At 36.0% G+C, this 23,625-nt stretch overlaps 1 protein-coding gene across 2 annotated transcripts in view; it reads right to left on the reverse strand.

Annotated features, from left to right (window-relative positions):
- ADAMTS19 (ADAM metallopeptidase with thrombospondin type 1 motif 19) overlaps positions 1–23,625 on the reverse strand; it is a 163,110-nt gene that overhangs the window by 130,264 nt on the left and 9,221 nt on the right. The window lies entirely within an intron of this gene.

Genomic DNA, 23,625 nt, shown 5'->3' on the forward strand with positions numbered 1-23,625 from the left:
GAAACAGACACAAAAATCTAACATACTACATGCACACCTAATACATGTATGACAAGAGTTTGGTCAAAGTTAAAATAAACAAACAAAAACTTACTTATATAAATACCATCCAACTCTAACTCAGCTTAAACTACTAAAGTCCCAAAACACACAGGTTCCTATCAGAGTCACTAATGCTCAGTGCTCATCTTTTCTTTCTCCCCTTGAATACATGATCAGTAAGACTGACAGTGGAATTTACCATTCTCTAAACCAAAAAAATGTATTAAACAGTTTTACTACAAAAATAAAACACTGTATATATGACTAAAAGAATCGAAGAACTCTCCTGTATATTTCCATGTAGTACAAATAGACAGAAATAGAAAATAAGTTTGTCTCTTCTGGGATTATGTAGACATCATTATCATGTTGGATATTCTGCCTGACATTCAGATAAATCAAAAAGAAATTCTGATCAAAGTAAGAAAATAAAATGAAATTTTATATGTCTTACAAATTATGACTTCCTTCAAACCAGTGTTTACTTTAAGAACAAACACAAGAAAACAAAAACAAAATCTCTCTTCACATTCACATTAAATAAAAGCAAGTACAGGTTTTTAATTTTTTAGTCAGACACACTAGCTGTAGAATCCTGAACAGCTGTTGGAAGTTCATCATTAACATTGTACACAAACTTAAAAGTAGCTGAGTAAGTTTGTCTGTTTTGTTTTCTTCTTGCATGCACTTTTTAGGTCAGTTTACCTTTACCATGAGCTTTGGATGTTACACAGAAGGTCAGCTATGTTCATACTATTAGGTACTTTCTGTACCAGATGGCACTCATCTGTTATGTGGAGCATAATGTTACCTCTGTAAGTTTACCCTGATGTAACAATTAGCTAAGCTAATATTTAACTATAAATAGTAAAGTTAAATGAAGTATAATTTAAAAGTATAATTCTCAAATACCTGTAAACTGCATAAAATACTTTCATTTGATTTTTATATCTAACCCTGAATTTTACTCAGGCATCTTTTGTTTGTTTGTTTGTATAAATCATTATTTATGCTAGTAAAATCTGAAATATGCTGATAATTTCTGGATTTAGGACAGATACGTATTTTTGACTCATGTACCTACACAAAAGGCCTTAGCCCTTTAATCTTCAAAAAAGATTGAATCATAAGACATCCAGCATATTTTTTCTGTCTTCATTCCCTTTGCTGTGAAATGAAAATACAGCTTTAAGATGCTGTTCTTCAGATTGCCATCTAGACATACTGAGAAGCTGTGCCAAGATCACTGACATTTTACATTGGTTTTCAGCTCCTTACATCAACTGAACATTAGTCCATCAGTACAGAATTCCAAAAATTATACTCAGTGTTCTCGGCCATAAGTTAAAGAACTGAAAATTGATGTAAAATTTATTGAATAAAACTAACTTCAGTTATATATATTCAAATGGGTAGTTGTCAGATAAATCTGAGTAACCAAATACGTTTGTGATCATTGTGACTACTTTCAAAAACACATCACTATTCCTCCACCTCTTGAACAATTTCATATTTAATAAAGAGAAGTTGAATCCCTATCCTCATAATAATGTTCCTAATTTCTCATAATCATTGCAAGTGGAATTAAGATTATCTTCTACTATAAAACTGAACACAGAAAGTAGAGAAATACAAAACTAGGCATTCAAGCACCACACTTTGAAAGTTTTTTCAGATATTGGATGCCAACTGGATGCTAGGACTAAATACAGACTTCAGTCAAAATGGCAAAACCCCTATGTCATGAAGATGCGTAATGAAACAAAGACTAAACAAATGCATGAAATAATGTGCAACTGGGCTAGTACCAGGTAGCTTTTGGTAAGTGAGTTCTGAGGAACTGATCTATTTCACCAATATCAACTGAATAGCTAACAGTGCTTGTAGCTGTAACTGAAAAGCTTACTGGGATGGTGGACTTACCTCATGCAAAAATAACATACCATGTATATTTTTCCCACTGCATTCATTTATGTCTGCATTTTCAAGTTTCTAACCTAAGTAAGATAAAACTTAAATACATCTCAGAGGAGTTCATGCCCAGGACAACATCATTTGGCAAAAAATTCTTCAAACCTCCTAAGAAAGAATGAACTGGGTACTTGTCCTGCATCTTAACCAATCTACACAACATAGTGTGAGCTTAAAACTATAGAGCAGACTTTATTAAATGAGCATGCAAAGTATTATGTATTATACAGAACTAAGTATGCACAGTCTGAAATGGACACACATCTACCACATGTATTTTAGAGTGGACATTTGCCCTCATAAATAAAAGTTTTCTACAACATACATTCACATACAAGGACTATCAACTTTCTTAAAATAAACTGATGCAAAAAGCCAATTAAGAACACTAGTCCTCAAAGAAGACCAAACGTTTGCTTTTATCTAACACAAGAAGAGCTGACATCTAAAACATGTCAATACCCACAAAAACAGTACGTGGGTTAGATTTCTTAAGTAAGAAAACTGTTATTTTACATCCAACTGGATCACACAGATCAGAGATGAAGAAAAAAAAAATCTGCATGTTCTGGGCAACTCCAACTGGTGAAAGATACCATACCAGAAACTATTATGGCACATTACTTCAAATATTTGTGTTATAACACTCATGCTACCTTTTTCTTTCCAGCATTCCTTTTCTAAAACTATGGCCTATTATTTTTTCCTGTTTGGAGTATACATAAGGATATTACTTTCTGTCAAGTACCTGTGAAAACCTGAAGTAATATTACTGTTTCTAATAAAATTATATTGCTATGAAAAGATACACAAACATTAAATTTAAATTAATCTGTGAAGACCACCTATGCATATAGTCATCAGATACTGGGCATAAGCCAAGAAATTTCTTGATTAGGAAGTAACTGCAATTCCTACATTCTAATTCATTCCTTGCAAAACAATTCAGAGTAGCAGCTTATTATCACTCCAAATTGAAACAACTCAGATTTTGAACATGATGCTGTTTCTTGAAGAATTTACACAACTATGCAGTGAAGGAAAGTAATAAAAATGAATATGCTTTCCTAAGAACTGCAAAGTTAGATAAAGGGATTTTTTTTTTCTTTGCTGTCATTATCACAAAAAATGGAGTAACAGAAAAATATTCATGAATGTGTACTACACCCAGACATTAAGTGGTTCCCATTTTAATATCCTAGGTTATTTTAACATCCCAGAGAAGATTTAGGGCACAGATAATACTGTCAAAAAGAAGACTTTAGCTACCAGAAAATATTTATGAAAGCATCTTGCCAATATGCTGCATCTTCTACACAGAGGTTCGGTGAAATGTAATAATAAATGAAGACATCATGACACAGACTTCAAAGAAATGGCAGAAATATCCAATTTTTTATTTTTTTTTTTAAGAATGCAGATTACAGGCTCTGAAGGATGATTTCTCAGTGGTCTACAATTTAGCATTAGTCTCTTAAGTAGTAGTAGTTTTTAACCCAGTTTCTTGGCATATCAAAGGAAAATGCTTCACTCCGCAAGAAACGCACCAGGTGGGCTGACCTTAGCCACCTGCCAAACACCCACCTCGCTGCTCTCTCTCACTTGGATAGTAAGAAATGAAGATAAATTAAAACACCACCTTTCACACCATAAGTGGAGCAGGGGAGGATGATGAGTATGGTCAGCATGTTCTCTGTTGCTCCATCTTTCTCAGACTTTGCCTCTGATTCGGTGTGGGTTGCCCCCATGGGCTGCAGACACTCAGGAGCTCCAGCATGGGCTCTCCAGAGGTTGCAATCTCCTTCAGGGCAGATCCACCTGTGGAGGCCTAGAGTCCTCCATGGGCAGCAGTTTGAATATCTGCTCCAGCATGGTCTTCTCCACTGGCAGCAGGGAGATTTCTGCTCCAGTACCTGGAGAACCTCCTCCTCCTCCCCTTCGTTCTCTGGCCTTGCTCTCTTCATGGATGTTTCTCACATTTTTTTCCTTCCCTCCTCACATGTTTTACCCATTCTTACATACATTGTCACAGAGGTGTTAGCCCCCTGCTGCCAGCACCTGGGTACAGACACCCAGTACAGACATTAAAACAATGATAAAAACAAACAAACAAACAAACCCACAAATCTATGGAACTAGAACAGAACTTGAAATAAGCCTGCCACACTGCTCACACTGACAATGCATGAAGCAGTACAGACTTATGTATCTGCCTACCTACTGCGGGTTATTACTATCAGCTGTATGCTTGCATTTACACATATGTATCTAATAATGGTATGTTCTTCAAAACAAGCAATAGATTCAAAATTTCCGAATTCTCATATGAAATAAGACTCCTACTGTGTTACACCTTTCCTGCCTTTTTTTTTTTTCCTCTTTATTGATTCCACAAGCATCTCAAACTAGGTATCAGTAAAAAGTGGGCATAACATTGCCTTGTCATGACCTCAATAAAAATCTTCCCTGCAGTTCACTCTCTGTTGTCTTGTGAAGCAGATGCAAGCAGTGTGCAAGGACCAGCTGTAAAAAGCTGCACTTCACAGCCTTACCATGCTGCCTAAAGAACAGAGCGAGACTGTCTTAGGAAATATTCATTCATATCAGATGGAGAAAGTCTTCAATATTGAAACCATCAGCACTCAGATATTCATGTGAGAGATGGATCAGTTCCTCAGAACTCAATTTATGCCACCTATAGTATAAAAATGAAACTTTCTTCAGTGTACATTGGAAAAGATTATTCTTATTTACTATTTCAATACTTGCCAATTTTAAAACATATTGTGGTAATTTAAGGCTTTGTACTCTTAGTAAACTGTCTCAGAATTTAAGATTTTAGTTCTGAGGCAAAATCTTTAATTTACATATTGTTGTCCAGTCTGAAGCAGGTTTTCCTCCATGATTTTAAAACTCAAGACTAGTATCAGTATCATGATTCTAACACTGCTACCAGGATTTGACTATAGCTGAAACGCAGCACAAACAAAAGCCTCTAACTCTCAGTAAAGCACACAACAAAGCAAGCTCAAACATCTTTTCAAACTGCAAATAACAGGGTAAGCACTTTGCATGTTCTCGCTATTCAAACAAGCTACAGCTTTCCGTCCTTAAGTACCTTCATTGCTGAAGGCTGAGGAAACAATTCATAAGTGCCAGCAACTTCTGTCTCCAATTAACTGCATTTCCGGGCTTTGCACAGTATACACATTGTACTTTTCCTAGACGTTTTCTCTGTCTACCTGCTTCTTCCAAGCTGCTGCACAGAATTAGAAGCAGTAAGACCAGGGGGAGGGGCAGTGTTATCTCTATTGATAGGCTTTCAATGCTGAACTGAGACTTAAACCAACTCTTTCTGTCCTTTAAAGGTAGGATTGGGCACTATGTAAGTATATATACTTATGCATAATGTCCTAACTTACAGCCCTGATAGAGGGGAAAAAAAGTCAGACTGTTATGCAGACACTATTAAGATCAAAGCGTGCTTTCAGTACTGGCCCCAAAATTTAAGGTCTGTAGAAACATTTTTTTTTTTCATGTTTTTTTTTTTTTTTTTTTTTTTTTTTTTTTTTAACTCTTGCAAATAAAACAACTAGCAGAGGACTTTAAGTAGACATTACCCCGAATCTTTGGTAAAATCACTCCCTACAGGATTCCATTCTCATTATATTTAAGATGATGACTACTTTTATCGACACAAGCTGATACTGCACATGTAAAATAATTTCTTCATTTCTGATAGGTATGAATGAAGTTGTGAAATAGTGAAGCACGCAAAATTGAGATGGGTTAGCACCCATTTCAATGGGTGCTATTATTCACATAACTTTACTCTGCTGAGCAAGATCTCGCAAGCAGAAAGTGGAGAATGAAGTGTAAATTGCTCACAGAAAGGCCACCAATCTAACAGAATCTCATTTGTTGAAAAGAAAATGAAGTAAAGGAGACCAATGGATAAAGAAACTATAGATGCCAGGTCCACCCAGACACAGTTTGTGGTTGTTCCCCCTAAACCTTCCATTTTCCCATTAATTCACTGCCAGCCAAACCCTAAGATGTCTGGCATTTCCGCCAGATTCCAAATTTCATGTTTCTGAGCCAGAAATAAAATATTTCCTTTTTTAGACCTAAGTCTCCCTCTGTAAACACACTATTAGAAATTACTTGTGTATTCAGTACAAATGCTGCCTTAAATTCACAATATACTAATATTTGCAATGATTTTTAAACTGTCCTCACAATGCAGGATGATATCTAAACAAAGTACAGTCCAGTTAAGAAGTAACCACAAACAGTCATTGACAACACCAAAATAAAAATGTTTTAGTAAGGCTGTGCAAGTGCAATAAATTATTTTATAACTCATTTGAGATCTGTCATGTTATATTTCAAGTGTTAGATTTACAGAATGTAAATATCTAAAGTAGATTTTAGCACTTGTCCCTTTCTTTACTGTCTGATGAAAACAGTTGAAATATTTTCAAATATTACAATTTTATTTTTTTTACAGGGCTGTCTTTCAACAAAAATACATAACAGGCATAATTTTTCAGAATTTCCCTTCTCAAATCTCAATATCCCATTTCTCCGGGAAAATCTTTCATCTAGCAAAGTTGTTCCCACCCTACTTTGCCAGACTGACTGATCACTTACACCACTGAAAAAATTGGTGACTGACAATATTAAGAACATCTATATTAAGCACATATGAACCACTGGACTAGGCCAGAATAAAGGTCGATACTGTAAAGTATCATCTCTCTGACAATGCAGAACGGTAGATAACAAGAAAGAATATAAGAACAGAGCAAATATGTATGTTATACACTCACAGCGTCCACAAACCCCAGTAGCTACGAGTAGCTTTTCAGTACACATGAACTTTAGGTGGAGTAGAAAAAAACAGATCAATTCCTCATCCTCACATATGTTCATTTCCAAGATTAAAAGTAGAAAAGACTCATTTGCCACACATGAAGGATTTAACTTCTTGAGTATGAGAAAGGATGACTAGATAATAAAAGAAAACTAGTTAGCTTTCTCTTTCCAACAACAGTAAATAAGATCTCAAAAACAAATTAAGAATATTAGTAAAAATTACCCTAAGAAAAAGCTGCAAAATGATCTACTAAGATCCTTAACTACTGAAGATCTACTAAGATCCTTAACTACTGACTTTCAATGACTTACAGAATCCACTTTATTTTGAGATTTATTTTTAAAAGTATCCTTTCCCCTACCTTATAATGAGTAATACATCCATACAAATGCTGTTCTTGTGATTCCTGCACTGCAAATGCTTACAGACATAGCTGGTCTGCTGTCTACTGCTGTCCATAAGTGAACCAGAACTTGAAGAAACTAACAGATTTGTAGCTTTGAAAATGAGTCAATGCTGTCAAATATTTAATAGCGATCTTGCAATTCATTGAAGTTAATAGTTTCTTAAATGTCACTTGAGAGTTGTGACAACTGTAACAAACCTTGGAAACCAGGCATTTGAGGCAGTGTGATATATGATCACAACTACGAAACTGACAGGGATATGAAATACCTGTTGTTTTTTATTCATGTTTTTCAGATGTTCAGTGGGACCTTAAAACAGTCTGCTTTGATACAGTGACAGTTTCCCCATTACACTAAAAAATAATTTGTATCTTGCAGTCTGAAATCCTTTTGCATATCTCAAGTCTTCTCACCTACCCCACAAATACCTTTCCTTAGCAACATACACCACATCACACCTCCTCAAAACAAAACCTCTACCCCTAGGATCTCCTGCGCTTCTACCAGCAAAACTTTGCTGCCCTACCTCCACAGCCAAAGTGTGCCTCTTCCCTTATAGCCTACTGGGCTGGCCATATTTCTTGCAGGTAACGTGAAACACAAAAACTGATTTCTTTACACAAGAAACTGTCATTCAGCGACTTGATGGTATGTTGCCTCTGTGCTATGTAGAATTCCCTAATTCTTCAGCTATCATTATAAGACAACAGACATTGAAGGATGCAAAATTACGTCAAATTACGTCACCTGTAGTTTTATCAGATATTCTCTAAAATGATGCTAACAACAAATACCCACTATATAGTAGACACTCCTGTGACTTTTTTTTTTAGTATCTTCAGAGTATTTTTTAATGGTCACATACATAAAACATCTCACGTTTACAAAACCCATCTGGAAATGCAAGAAATATCACTTGATATTCAAAATCAATTCATATAGCTGTACACTCTGAAGATTACTAGGGAATATTCAGTAATAAAAATCCAAGATATAACAGATTATATAAAGAGAATTGTACCAAGATACAGGCAGAATTAATTTTTCATCTCCCTTTCCTTTTCCATAAAAAATGTTTTGGCAATCTGTTGATTCTATCTAACTTTTCCCTTTTCTTTCTGAACTGTGTTTATAGATGGAAAGTTCCAACTCAAGGTTAAATCAGCAACACCAGAAACACATGTATATTGTATTGTATGTGCCGTTAAACTATAACAAAATAAATAAATAAATATTTAAAAGCAACAACAACAAAAAAAATCCAGGATACCAAATACCACAGCACTGCCAAAATAAAGTTCCAACAGCAACACTGACTTTTGCTCAAAGTGAAATTCTATTTTTTATTTTTTTATTTTTTCTAGCTCTGGAACAGGAAAGCTACATTAATTTCCTTTAAAAACTTTACTTCAGATAACAGTTTTTAATGTGAAAACTAAATGCATCTTATCATTTAGGATGAGGATGATGAAGCTCTTCCTTCAGAAGAAAGGAAAACTTTTTATTAGACCCATACAAGACCCTATACCTTTTAGTTTCCTACTTGCTGAAGAGTAGTAGAGAAGTAGCAAACTTACTTTGTGATTAGAATATCTCAGCAGGGACATACTGCTTCATAACCATGCACCAGATTCAATGCCTTCAGGCTTCCCATTAGTTTTGAGTTCTGAATCTTAGTTATTCAGTTTTCAGTGACATGCAATCTATCTTCCTAAAAGACCTAGATTCTTTTAAGAATGCGTATTTTGCTAATATGCAACTAAACTAAGAAAAAGCATCTAAATTTCAGCAGGTAAACCAGTGATAATCTATAGTCTCTGCAAGAATCGCTCAACTATGCAAAAAACCTACTCTCACTAGTCCCAAATAGTGCTAATTTGTGGAATACGCAGTTCACTTACTTTTCCCCCAAACCACTAGAATCTGAGACTAGAAAATAGACCTCTCAGATTAGAGTGTGCAGTTCAGTACTCAAATCTCCAGGGTAAAGGCTTGAAAATTGGGATTTTTGTAGAGTGTGTTGGGAAATTTCTATCTCACATCTGAGAAAATTAACACTTAGGCTGTAACCAGTCTGCACAGCTGCATTACAATGTCTTTAAAGCTAAAGGACACACTTATGCTAAGTTGTGTTTTTTGGTGGTTTTGTTTTGTTTTGTTTTTGGTGTGTGTAGGTTTTTTTGTTTGTTTGTTTTTTTTTTGTCTATTACTGAAACATCAAAAACAGATACGGTAAAATTAACATAAGTGTAGATAATCCAAACTGATTTTCCAAGCATTTCACGCCAGCTCTTCAATGCTTCAGGCAAACTTCTCCTTAATACTAAATTATAAAGCATTTCGGTTAATTCTGGCTTTAAGGTAAAGAAAGAAAAAGCAGTAAAGGCACATGTATCAACACAGGTATAAATCAAAAAACTACCTGTATCACTGGAATATATATAATCCTTATAATTTCCTTATCCATCTTTAACACATTTGTTTCTGTTGTGTTTGTTGTTGTTTTGTTTTTCTTTGTTGTTGTTGTTTTGTGTTTTTTGTTTGTTTGTTTTTGATTCAGCACTGTCAATTTTATCATATGTTCTATGGTATCTGGATTTACCATAAAGGTTCTCACAATTTTTGCTTTCTTCTTTTGCATGAAGTTTTCTAAATCCACAGAAGTTCATCCTAAAGATGAAAAGCTAAAATATTTCCCATGATAGAATACATGACTGTTGTAATAAATGTGTAGTGGTAATAACACATTCACGGACTTTCTTCAAAATGGGCTTTACCTTACGTGATGCATGTTTTTTTTGTTTGTTTATTTTGTTTTTTGTTTTTAAATAAGATAAGGGTGTGTGTTGTGAATTGGTACACAAGCTCTTCTTTGCTAAAGATTAAGGCAAATTTCAGAGCAGGTAAGAATTCCCCATTTTCCAGCACCATAATTTTTGAAGAGTAACCTTAAAATCATAAAGTTGTTACATCCCTTGATTCTCTTGCCATTTTATAGGGTTTAAAAATTACTATACATTGACAGAAACATACACTCCTCATTCTCTGAAAAATTCCAATAAATGCAGAACGATCAAGTTATTACTCAGCAGCATTCATTACACAACTCTCTAGTAATAATAGAATCATAGCCTAGGTTGAAAAGGACCTTGAAGATCATCTAGTTTCAACCCCCGTGCTCCAGGCAGAGTTGCCCAGAGCTACATCCAGCCTGGCCTTGGATGCCTCCAGGGATGGGACAACCTCTCTGGGCAACCTGTTCCAGTGCCTCACCACCCTCTGAGTGAAAAACTTTCTCCTAATTTACAACCTAAATCTCCCAAGTTAGTTTAAAACCATTCCCCCTTGTCCTATCACTATCAACATATGAAACAGGTGTTCCTCCTCCTGTTTACACACTCCCTTCAAGTACTGGAAGGCCGCACTGAGGTCTCCCTAGAGCCTTCTCTTCTCCAAACTAAACAAGCCCAGTTCCTTCAACCTTTCTGCATATGAGAGGTGCTCCAACCCTCTGATCATCTTAGTGGCCCTCCACTGGACCCATTCCAAGAGTTCCACATCATTCTTGTGCTGGAGGCCCCATGCAGTATTCCAGGTGGGGCCTCAGAAGAGCAGAGTAGAGGGGGATAATCACCTCCCTCTCCCTGCTGGCCATCCCTTTTCTGATGCAGCCCACGATGCAGTTGCCCTGGGCTGCAAGTGCACACTGCAGGCTCATGTCCAGCTTCTTGTCCAGCAGGACCCCCAAGTCCTGCCATAGGGCTGCTCTCAAGTTCTTCTCCCAGTCTATATAAAAAACCTGGGATTGACCCAGCCCAAGTGCTAGTGAATAGGCATTCACTGCACTATTGCAATGAAATTGCAAACAAAAATACAGAAAAATTATAAATTCTGATCTCCCTATTTTAACTGCATTTCTTAGGCAAAAGCATGTAGTTCCTAAACTGTTTGTGTTCTTTTAAAATCAGGTGTCCACTCACTGCAATCAGCAGTGAAACACAGGAGCCTGACAAAAGTCCCTCTAAGTGCCACAATTTTCTGTGTAGTGTTATATGTTGGGCATCAGTTTCATGTGACTACCTCTTCACAAACCAGCTTAAATCAATGAACGCTCTGATATTTCACATAATTAAAAATATCACCTGATTGTAAACACAACAACTCATGGAGTCCATTTGTTTAGCTCATGTCACTGTCTCCAGGAAAGTCAACGTGTTTTGATTACTATGTACTTGCCATTTGATCTCCAGAAGAAGTCAGTAAAACTCCTAAACCAATAATCAAAAACTGAAATTATGTTGCACCTCCAGATTTCCCCCCCCCCCCCCCCTTTTTTTTCCCTGCAGGAAGCTCTTGCTCAGGTTCTGATTGATTAAGCTGTGGCTATAAGGAACCAAAAAACTATTTAAGCACCACCTGTGATAGAGGAAAATGCACTAAAATGCATTCTAGAGAAAGCAGGAAAACCCAGCAGGAGAAGACCACTGGCTACCAACTGAATTGTCTGGACTCCTCCAGTGCTGAGAGGATCACTCAGTATTAAAACATGCTATGCATATTTTTCAGAGCAAATTACAACATCCTGAAGGAAAACCCAGAAGAGAGAATGCTTGGCTGATGTCTCTAGTGACTGACCCAGAACAGTGGATTTTGAGATGTTTTATTAACATCTCCAAGTCATAAAAGACTAGTTAGCATTTCTCTTGTAGCCAGGCAAGCAAACAAGGAGAATTATATATCACTCATGAAATTGCAGGTTTGCTTACAAATTTAAATTCAATATTATTGCCAGATTCTACTAAACTCATCTTGATAAATCAAATCCTATTTCCTATGTCAAGCACAGCATGCATTTTATAATTCTCATTATACTACCTGAATTCTCACTGCATAAGACATGAAGCATTGAGAGAGTCAGTAAAGCATGAGAAATAGTACTGAGAGTACAAATTCCCTTTGCATTTTACATGTGGTAGCTCTGCAGATCAAGTCCATCCCCCTATGCATTCAAGAGTTTGTAAAATACAGACTTTCTTACAATCACCTTGGTAGTACAGATCCTTTATCAGCCTAAATTCCTTTTAAATATATTTCCTTGCTCTTATTGTTAGTTAAAGTAGTTTCAGTATAACTGCTGCTGATTTTTATTTGAAAATTGGTTCATTTTTTTCTCTTCTAATAGTTGGAAATCTTTGCAGTTTTCTAACCTGAGTTTATTCACAGCTATTATTTTAGACCCATCTGATCCTGAGTCTGCATTGTTTTATTTCTTGGCCAGCTTTCCAGCTCCTTAATATTCACTCCATTGTTTTTATAAAAAGCAATCATACTCTATCGCAGTTTCTGCTGTGTGAAGATAAACACACTTGCCTTTGATCATTGCTTGATGAAACAGGCTTTACTACTATAATTATCCTTGTAGCCACCACTGAATTCTTCTCTCTGATCATCAGCAAGCCATATTGCAGCTCTCATTTCACCATAGCTGCGTGAAATTTGACCAATTAGAGGTTTCTTTCATACCTACAACATGCTTGATAGCTCATAATGATCCCGCAATCAGCAAATACACAATTGTTTCCTCCTCCTGTCACTGTGAGCTAAGTCATTAGGACACTAGAGGAAATCTGTAAATGTAATAAGTCACACTGAATGCTATCTATACCTGCCTTTAGTCTGTGTAATTCTCCTGTGCCTCCTAGCTCAGAATTTACTGCTACAGCATGGTCAAATCCACAAGTGCTGCCTACGATTATTTTTTCCTGTTTAACGTAAGGTTCCTCCTGACTAGGATTGGACAGAAGCTACCAGCAAACTTTACTCACTTCACTTCACCTCACCTCACCCCACCCCCATCCTCCTTTGGAAAACATTGAATCAAAAAAAAAAAAAAAAAAAAAAGTTATTTATGATCCAAAACATTACCTTTTGCTCATATTCATGTGAACACAAACCACACTGAAAAACACACAACATCTACTGGAATCCCATCTCTTGCCCTGCCAGCTAAATTTGTGAGAGTATGACAACATTCCTACCAATTTAAACCATCAGCACCCAGCTTCACATGGAAAATTAAGTCTCCAATAAGTGGGAAGGCACAGTACAATGGGCAAATATAGGATCGTTACGATCAATATAGGATTGTCATAACAAGATTCCTACTATTTATTATTTTCAAATTGTTGTTTTAAGGTCATTCTTACATTTAACATTCTATTTTTTTTTTTAGAAGTATCCTTTTTTGCCCCCTGCGCCATCCCCTCCTCCCCCCCCCCCACCCCAGATTTCCTAGGTATAACTAGTTTTGTCTGTTAGTCTTTAATACTACTTTCTTTTCCTGTGTTGTAAAGCGTTCAATACATGTTACTAGCTACAGTGGTAAAAATTAAGTTTCTCCTAAGTAATGTGCCAGCAGGTTCTATACAGCACCATAAGCCTCCAAACATTCCTAAAAAAATTTAAGGAGAGGTTTACTGAAATTAAACACATGTTATTCTTTTCACAGATTTATTGCTTCAACAGCACATTGTAAATGGACTCTGCTGTGTGCTTTTTTTTTTTTGGCAGCAATTACCCAGAAGTATAGTTGAATTGCAGTTTGCTTTAGTCAAATTAGTTGTGTCAAAACACTGGAAGAGGCTCAATGCTTTAAAACTCAGAACTCATCCCAAACCCTTTTAAGTCTTGCACTGAGAAGGCCTAGCGTAGCTTAAACATACATAAAAAATTGCAAAATCACTAGTGAACCATAACTCAAATTTCAAAATATTAAATGTTAAAAGGAGGTAAATAGGACACTCATGTCAAGCGAAACCTTATAGTTCTTAAGATGACTCTTTCTGGAACAAGTACAGAAACCTTTATAAACAATCGCTACCCTACGCAGCCTATCCCTTGTACAGAATGACTGTATGCTGTTCTTTCTCTCCATACAGACAAGTCCAAATCTGTTCCAGTTTGAAGTAACTGAAGTATCTTTAATAATAACTAATTGAAAACTACTACCATACAGCAATTTTAAGTGTCATCTTCAGATGTGTCAAATGACAACAAATGAATAATAATGAATATTAATTATAAGATTCTAAGGCTAAATGTGCCATTCCTGCTACATAGTCTGTTTCTCCAAAAACTGGATGGCAATCAAACCAACTGTGTCTAACTGCAGATAACATAATCCCAGCATGGCCCATGAAGATAATTCGATTGCCTAATGATTTGCACTACTAGTCACTGCAGATAAATTATTATTGTTGTTGTTGTTGAAGTATGACTGGACAAAGAATGTTGTTTATTAGACAGATGAAAGTACAAGGAAGAGGGTCAACAGCAGCCCTGGCACTATACTGAAACCACAGAAGGGTCTATCTTGGTTTTGGCTGGGACAGAGTTAATTTTCTTCATCGAAAGAAGAAAAGATATGGTGCTACATTTTGAATTTTTGATGAAAACATTGTTGATAGCACAAACATGTTTTAGTTGTTGCAGAGCAGTGCTTACACAGAGTCAAAGTCTCTTCTGCTTCTTATGTTGTCCTGCCAATGAGGAGGCTGAAGGTGCACAAGAAGTTGGAAGGGGACACAGCCAGGATAGCTGAACCCAAATGATGAGACGTATATCTTGTACCGTATGATGTCTTGCTCAGCAATAAAAGCTAGGAGGAAAGAGGGTAGGGAAGGCATCATTCTGAGTTATGGCATTTGTCTTCCCAAGGAACTGTTATGCATGATTTCTGATTCTCTCCCCTATTCCACTGGAGCAACTGAGCAAGCATTTGTGTGGTGCTTAGCTGCCTACTGGAGTTATACCACAATGGAGATACTGTTTATTCACATGACCTCATTTTAAGTGCTATATAACATATACATTTAAAATATATGTATGAATAGTTATCAGCAGGAATCATGAAATTCAGCATGGATGAATGCCAATTCCATCTCTTGGGACAGATTTGACCTTATTCTGGCAATAAGAGACGATCACTGCCTACATCAACCACATCACCTGTCACGGAAGGGACATGTAATTGGCTGTGGTAGTGTACTAAGTTGATACTGTCCTGATCTCCAAATTCTAGTCCAATTCTGTTATTTACTTTTTCTTCTCCCTTTGTTTGAAGTTTTGCATTCTAATCTTCTTCTGTCACTGACTTGAAATATAAATTTGGCCAAGAGATTTATGCTTATGTATTCTTAAGTAGCATTCAGTTTGGGGAGTGTATATGTGTATGATGAATAATAACCTTAGAGTTTCAAAACTAGTGGCTGTATGTTAAGTTTTTGACATAACCCACAATTTAAAGCCCAGCTTTCAATTGCAACATCTACAAAACAAACAATTGCAATTACATGCAAATATATATACATGAAAAATGTTTGACAGATGCATAAATACTGCCTTTTTTTCCCCTGTAACCATGTTATACAGCTAATATTAGCGTGTAAATAAACTTTTTTTTTTTTTAAACTAGCTGCAATCTGTTTCCCCACAGCTAAGTATCTACTTACCTACCAAATGATTATATTCTATATCCGTTATATAAAGGGAAAAAACAAGGGGAGAAATACAGGAAAGAGAGAAAAGCACTATACAATATAGAGATGATCTGGACTTTAAGGTCGCAGTACATGAAATTTAATTTTCTTTCAAATACACAGTTTCATATACACTCAGGAGAAGAATTCCATAGATACATCATTAAAACTGTAAATTCAAAATTATTAATAACTAAAGGCTTTTACATAGAAACAATAAGTTAAGAAATGCAGACATACCAGTGGCATATGCTCTTATTTCTTTTCATTATTTACCACTCAAAGTTCATGAGGTACCAAAAGCATACTGCTCTCAGCAAGAGTGACCTAATTTTATAAAATTTTAAAATTTAGTTAGTATTTCTAATCCATTGTTGTAACAGAAAGTCATTTTTTACATTATGTATGTGATAGTCAATTTAAGATCTGTTTTCAAATGCACTACCTTCATAGAATCATAGAATGGTCTGAGTTAGAAGGGACTTTAAAGATTGTCTAGTTCCTACACCCCTGCCATGGTTTCGGGCACCTTCTGTTAGACCAGGTTGCCCAAAGCCCCATCCCAGCTGACCTTGAACACTTCTAGGGATGGAGCATCCACAACTTCTCTGAGCAACCTATTCCAGTGCCTCACTCATAGTGAAGATTTTCTTGCTAATATCTAATCTTAACCTTCCTTCTTTTGATATAAAATCATTACCATCACTACACATCCTGGTAAAGAGTCTCCTTCCATCTTTATTGTAGACCATCTTTATGTTCTCCACTGTAAATTCTCCCTGGAGTCTTTTCCTCTCTAGGCCAAAGAACTCCAACCCTTTCAGCTTCTCTTCATAGGAGAGGTGCTCCATCCCTCTCAACATCCTTGTAGCCTGGACTTGCTCCACTAGGTCCATGTCCTTCTTATGTTGGGAGCCCCAGAGCTGAATGCAGTACTTCAGGTGCGGTCCCACGAGAGAGGAGTAGAAGGGGAGAATAACATCTCTTGACCTGCTGACCACGCTTCCTGTGATGCAGCCCAGGATACATTTGGCTTTCTGGACTGCAAGCAAATATTGACAGCGCATATTGAGCTTTTCATCCACCAATGGCTTCAAGTACTTCTCATCAGGACTGCTTTCAATTCACTCATCAGCCAGTCTGTACTGATGTTTGGGATTGCCCTGATCCAGGTGCAGGACTTGGCCTTGTGGGACTACATGAGGTTTAGATGGGCCTACCTCTCAAGCCTGTAAAATTCCTCTGGATGACATCCCTTTCCTCTGAAGTATGAACTGCACCAATCATCTTGGTGTAATCTGCAAACTTGCTTCAATCCCACCATCCGTGTCACCACTGAAGACATTAATCACTACCAGTCTCAGTACGAGCCCCTGAGGATCACCACTCATCATTGGTCTCCACCTGAACACTAAGCCATTGACCACAACTCTTCAGATGCAGCCATCCAGCTAATTCCTTACCCACTGAGTGATCCATCCACCAGATCCATGTCTCTTCAGTTTAGAGACAAGGATGTTGTGTGGGATCATATCACAAACTCAGGTAGATGACATCCATTGCTCTTTCCTTGTCTACCAATGCCATTACTCTGCCATAGAAAATAAACTGAATAAAATAGTTTTTTAAACTAACCTAAATTCAAAATTATGTATTTGCTCAAGATAACTATGCAAGGGTTGACTAACACTAAGAGTATAGAGACAGCTATTGTCAAGCCAGACTTAATCAGTGGTGCAGCTATCAAATATGCATAATATCCACAGCTGCACATAAGATATACCCTGCAATCCTAAATAAAACAAATATGATACTTACAACCTCAAACGCCTAACACAATACAGGTTTTATAGGAACCATGACCATATCACAAAACATCACCTATTCTGCCAGCTCACCAAATAATAAATTCCTGGTCTGTCTCTGACCATTTCTGCCTTCATTCTGTAGCTCCTATTCTATTATATCAGATCTCACAACCGATTAGTACAGCTATTTAGGTTCTGAAGTTATTCTTACCACCCAAACAGTTTTATTTCTATCACAGAAGAAACAGAAGTTCAGAAGAAAGACTAGAAAGACTTAAAGGCTTTCTATTAAGCTGAATTGATAAAACAGTTATCTTTTGCTCACAAACCTTGCCTAACATGGAGTGCTTATTGTTTGTAAAGAATAAGGATACAAAAGAATATCTTATGTCTCAGTCAAAGCCATTGTGCTCATGCCAACTATAATTAAGCCATGATAGAACAGTACGAGGGTAACCATATTATAAGTAAGATCAGAGTAGACTTTCTCAATTTTAGAAAATTAAAAGTTCTCAAATTTAGGAAGTTAAAAGGAAAGACAAATGAGATAATTGTTACAGATAAGTCATTTTATGGATGCAAGTGATCAACTACTGTGGTAACTCTCAAAACTCGGTCTGCTCCGATCAATATATGCTTAATAAAGCAAGATACAAAATAGTACATACATAATAGTGATAATATATATATAATGTATATTATATATATTTGTATAATATATATATATATATATTTAATGAGACATTATATAATCAAGATTCTGCTTTTACGGGGTACAGAAAGATACACTACCTATATATTTAGGTTGCAAAATCAATTGTTACCACTCCCTCCCCCCCAAAAAAAAAATTAAATTAAATTTATATATATATATGGCAACTCACTAGGGCCTATGCCTTCAGTTTGGTTTATCAGTAATATATGCATACATGTTAAGTTAAAAATTATTTGCAATGAACTGGTTTAGTGATATTCCAGATCATTTATTATCTAATGACATTTCGGATATTACTAATATTGTACAAGAAAGTCCTTTTGCATAGGTAAGTATGACTAGTCCTCGAGAAATCAATACCTATGGAAATCTATCACATTTGGAAAAATGCTTGCAATTAAAGACAAAGTGCATGTAGAGACTCAATGCTTGTTTCTTTAGAGCATTTTGGTGTAATATAAGTAACTTCAACCTTCCTGAGTTAAAACTAAAAACCACTTTTCTGAAGTATGAATCAAGCTGTTGTACGTTTAGCTAATGAAAGAGCATTAACCTTAATTCTTTACTGCAAGCCTGGATACAACCCCATCAGATGCTACAATGATATTTTAAACAGGTAAAAATGTAATTGTAAATGAAGGATGAGTACAAAACATTCGACACTGAGCACCATGCAGGAGATGTAAATGGGAAGTAGCAGCAACTGCATAACTAAGCTACAATAGATACAACGCCTAGGCTAGTACCACAAAGACCAAAGCATGGGATCCATATTTAAATTGACTTCTGGGCGTGAAACATTCAGATAGTGCATACTGATGATCTACGATTGTTCAAACCCATGTGCTTTCATTGTAACCACAGAGGGATGTGGCACATCTCCAAAACCCACCCATGACTGCCCACAGAAAAAGGTAATCTCTGCTAATCCTTGTGAAATATCTATCCACCACTCCGCTATTTTGGTTTTGTTACGGGAGCAGGACTGAACTGCACTCAGCGACTACTTAGTTCCAGGCAACACTCCACAAAGCTCATTTTCATTCAAATCTACAATTTGCCAAAACTACTAAGTGTGGAAAACAGAAATTCAAGACAGGAAAATATACTTATGGGCACAGAACTATAATTCAACAAATCAATTTACTCCATCTATAAAATAAAATAGTGCTTACAGTTTTATATCTCTCTGCAGAGTTAGATGAATCCAGAAGTGGTGGCTTAAAGAGAAATAAGTAAGACTCTCAGAATTTCTTATCATTAATTAAAAATGCTTAACAAAGTTAAAAATATGTAGAAGACATAACTCTATGACTTCTACCCAACCAAATTTGTATCTTTTTTTTTTTTTTTTTCCCTAAACTTTGAATAGTCTGTTGTCCACTTTGAGTAGTCTACTTCTAAGCTTTGATTCTCCTTCCCTTTCCTGGGGTGGAAAAATATTTAATTTCTAGTAACCCCATGAAAGGAAGAACAGTATCTAATGATTTTGCAAAACCTATTATTTTAAATAAAAGGAAATAAAAATGCATTTTGGAAGAAGGCTTTTTTTCTTTTTTTAAAAAAGTTAGAGAGCTTGATCTTACATGCAGAAGAATACAAATGTTGAGTAGAATGGAGTTTTGATATCAGCATATTAAACCAAGTAGCATTAGTGTGAATGTTCACTTTTAAACAAATTTGTCTATATGGAACAAAGCAAAAGATTTGTCACCTGAAATGGATAATTTAAGAAACTGATTATTCCTTAAATAAGAAGGAATAATTTTCTTCCATTACTTCTAATGCAAACAGTTTTGTGTTAGAAACCAAACCAAACCAAACCAAGAGACATAAAAAAGTTTGTTCTTATACTTCTTTAGGTAGGTTGCTATTGAACAAAATGGATGATAAGACAAAAAAAAAAATCAGGAAACACACTCGGACTATCTTCCAGAAATTTAAAAACTTGGTGTGTATGTGCATAATTGTATCCATTTTAACCTATAAACCCTCTTCTACTTCTAAAACCCTAATGTGCATTACTTAAGGCAAGTGAGCTCATTAGGTAAAGAGCAAATTAAGCAAGACCACAACTAAACATTGTCCTTAAAAGTATTTTTACAAAACTGGATTTATGCTCCCTGCACGTCAAGAGTAAGAACTCACCCTCCACTCACTGCTGTATCTCAAAACAATAGGCATTCAGCCTTTTCTTGTACCTTACAATGTCCCTTTTTTTTCCTCTGTCCCCCATCTTCCAAAGATAAATGAAGCACTTCATATGAGAAGCCTTGAAGCAGAGCTATACCTGAGTTTCCAAGGTTATAGTTTGATTGCCAGGCTAATCCGTGCTCATGTGATGAAAAAAGCACCGAGGAGCTTAAGCAGATCTGAAGAACAGCTTAATATTTTATTTAAAAGATGGCACTTACTCTAGCCATTACTTTAACACTTCAAGCCAGCACCCTTTTAACCCCAGAGGACATAACAGGGTATTTACATGGTACTGAATCACAAAAGAGTTGTTCTCAGCTGAATTAACAACATCACATACAGTAACATCTATATTTTCTTTAACACACTGCTGTCTAAATAAGCTTGACCTGACTTGACCCAGTTAAACTTCTGACATGTAATGAGAACTTAAGGTAGCACAGCTGAGATCATAAAACAGGCATATGCAATTGTTGGAGGATAATCACACAGAAACTAAATCACTTCACAAGTCAGTTTTGGGCACATTTCTACATTTTTGGATGCAAAACTCATTCAGAAAATAATTGTGAACAACGTACTTACAGACCCAAGAAAAACATTCACAGCACGGTCTTCCAACAGATTTTACTTGTATTCACTTATGTGCAGATACAAGTATTATTAGTAACTAATGTCATGATATTGATTCATCATATGTATACATTGTTCTACAATTAACACTAAATATATATACATATACATATATAAAATTAGTTCTTCCTTGCTTTCCGATGCTGTAACTAGAAGTGATAGAAATAACCGAGAAAACCAGATTGTCTGGGCAATGACAGTTTAACAATAAAAGGTTAACTGAACTAATACAACCCAGATGTATATGTGACTTTAAATCTAATATAGACATTTTGTGCTATTGATTTATAGAAGTTTGACCAACTGCTGTCTGGATATGCAGTATAACTCACATATGAACATGCTAAGCATATTTCATGCTATTTCAATTACATTCCTGCTTCTGCTAAACAAGGAGCAACCAACCACCCCTCACACTATACCCTGAAAGTCATCAGTGAGAGACCTGAATAAAGCAAGGAAAGGCACACACTCTACAGAAGAACTTTTACAAACATCCCACTCTCCCCAAAAATTCAGTTGGCTTTCAGTCATTCCTTTCTTCCGTCTTTTTCCCATAGCAAAAAGAGGTGTGCATCACTCCTGCACTACCCCCACAGTTTCACAAACTTGTCCTGACATATCCTCAGCTACCAGCAACACCACAAAGACCTCTCTCACACAAGATGCTTTCTATTGTTTTCCTTCTATTTCTTAGCTCCTCCATTTTTAATGGTATTACATCTTGGAAATCATGGATGCTTCTGTTTTTTTCCCTTCACAACCTATCTTTAACTGCCAAAATTAATTTTCATTCTTGCAGGTCTGAGGCATTGTTTTAAAGGAAAGAAAAAACTGTTCTTTAAAAAAAAAAAAAAAAAGAAAAAAAAAAGTGTTGAAACATAGAGAACGTATGCTCACTTTAAAAATCCTTACTCGTTTGCCATAGAATGTACAACTGGTGTGCATAATGAGGTATGGATAAAAGTCAGTGAAGGACTTGGAGAAAATACCAGCATCACTAGCCTTAACAGAAACAACTGAGAGAGGTTCAGTGCTCTGCCACTCTGCCTCTTCCTTTTAAAGCAGCTACATTCAAATTTTAGAGTGAAAACTTTACTCATTTATATAATCAAATATATCAATATATATAAATCAAATATAATTACACGTTTTTGTGATGTAACATCTCTCTTTGATGTCTTGCCAACTAACCTTGATAATTTTATATTTATTAATTAGAAGGGGTAGAGATCTCGAGTGACTCATAACAATCTCATTTTTTTTTTTTAAAGCTACACAGGAGATAGCATATTTCTCATTTCTAATCATGTCTTAGAAATACATTACAAAGGATGTGTTTGTATGGAAACTAAGCAACTTAAGAGAACAGAGGGCTATTATGAGCAGGATTGGATCACAAATCAAACCTGTCTCAGGATGGAGTGATTACATGATTACAGGAGAGCTCTTAGAAGGAGAAAGGAATCATTACCACATGGTCTGCGGCATCTTGGCCCAACATCTCACATACCATGCCACAGCATTTAACATTAAAGGAAACAAAGATCTTTATAGTTCAAACATAGCCTTGGCCCAAATCAAAACTGATTTTCTAAACCTTGCTGTATTAACACTACTGTTCCTATGTTTAAAAGATTTATCCTTATTATCAATTAAGGCTTCTCAGATACACAAAACAAAATGCTGTTTCACCCAGAAAGGTAAATGTCAATAGCAGCAGACTGTGGTCTCAGAACTCAAGAAGGAAAATAAACAAAAAGTTTTTAGTCCTTTATCTTTACATAGATCTTTGTTGGTTTGTATTTCTTAATGATGCTAAACAAACATTTAAAGTGATGCCATCTTCAGTTCTCATTTTCTTTATGGAAAAATAAAAATGAACAATATTTAGTAGCTCTGTTTATAATTAACTTGCTGCTCAGTTAGGATAAAGCAATGTTATAAATAGTGCTTTGATAGTACCTATACACCAGTTATTCCAGCTGGTCATAGTCACAGTCTTGGTTTTAATTTTCTATGGCTTCTCTTCTTATTTCAGTTATTTTTCATTAGCTGTTCAAGGTGAGATTATATTGATGAGGTTTTAATAAAACAGAGATGTTAACCAACATAACAGGTACAGTTGTGCTGGAGGAAGGCAGATCACTAACCATGCCTAAGCAGCCTCACATGAACAACATTTTGAACTGCCGTGTTGGGAGACCAGACTTCTGAGTGGCCTCTTCTCCTCTTTCCCACGGTCATGTTGCCATATACCTCCATGAGGAGCAAACCTGACTTAGATTCAACTTGTACATTGAAAGAAAGGGCCATCTTCCAGAAGCACCACCATCCTTCATCTGTTCTTCTACCACATGCAGAAGTGCAAAACCCAAATTTTGGTCTAAGATTTCATTTTTCCAGGTTTGTTTCTGTTTTTCTGCAAAGAAACCTA

This window comes from Anas platyrhynchos, chromosome Z, assembly GCF_047663525.1.
Source record: "Anas platyrhynchos isolate ZD024472 breed Pekin duck chromosome Z, IASCAAS_PekinDuck_T2T, whole genome shotgun sequence".
Classification (NCBI taxonomy): Eukaryota; Metazoa; Chordata; class Aves; order Anseriformes; family Anatidae; genus Anas; species Anas platyrhynchos.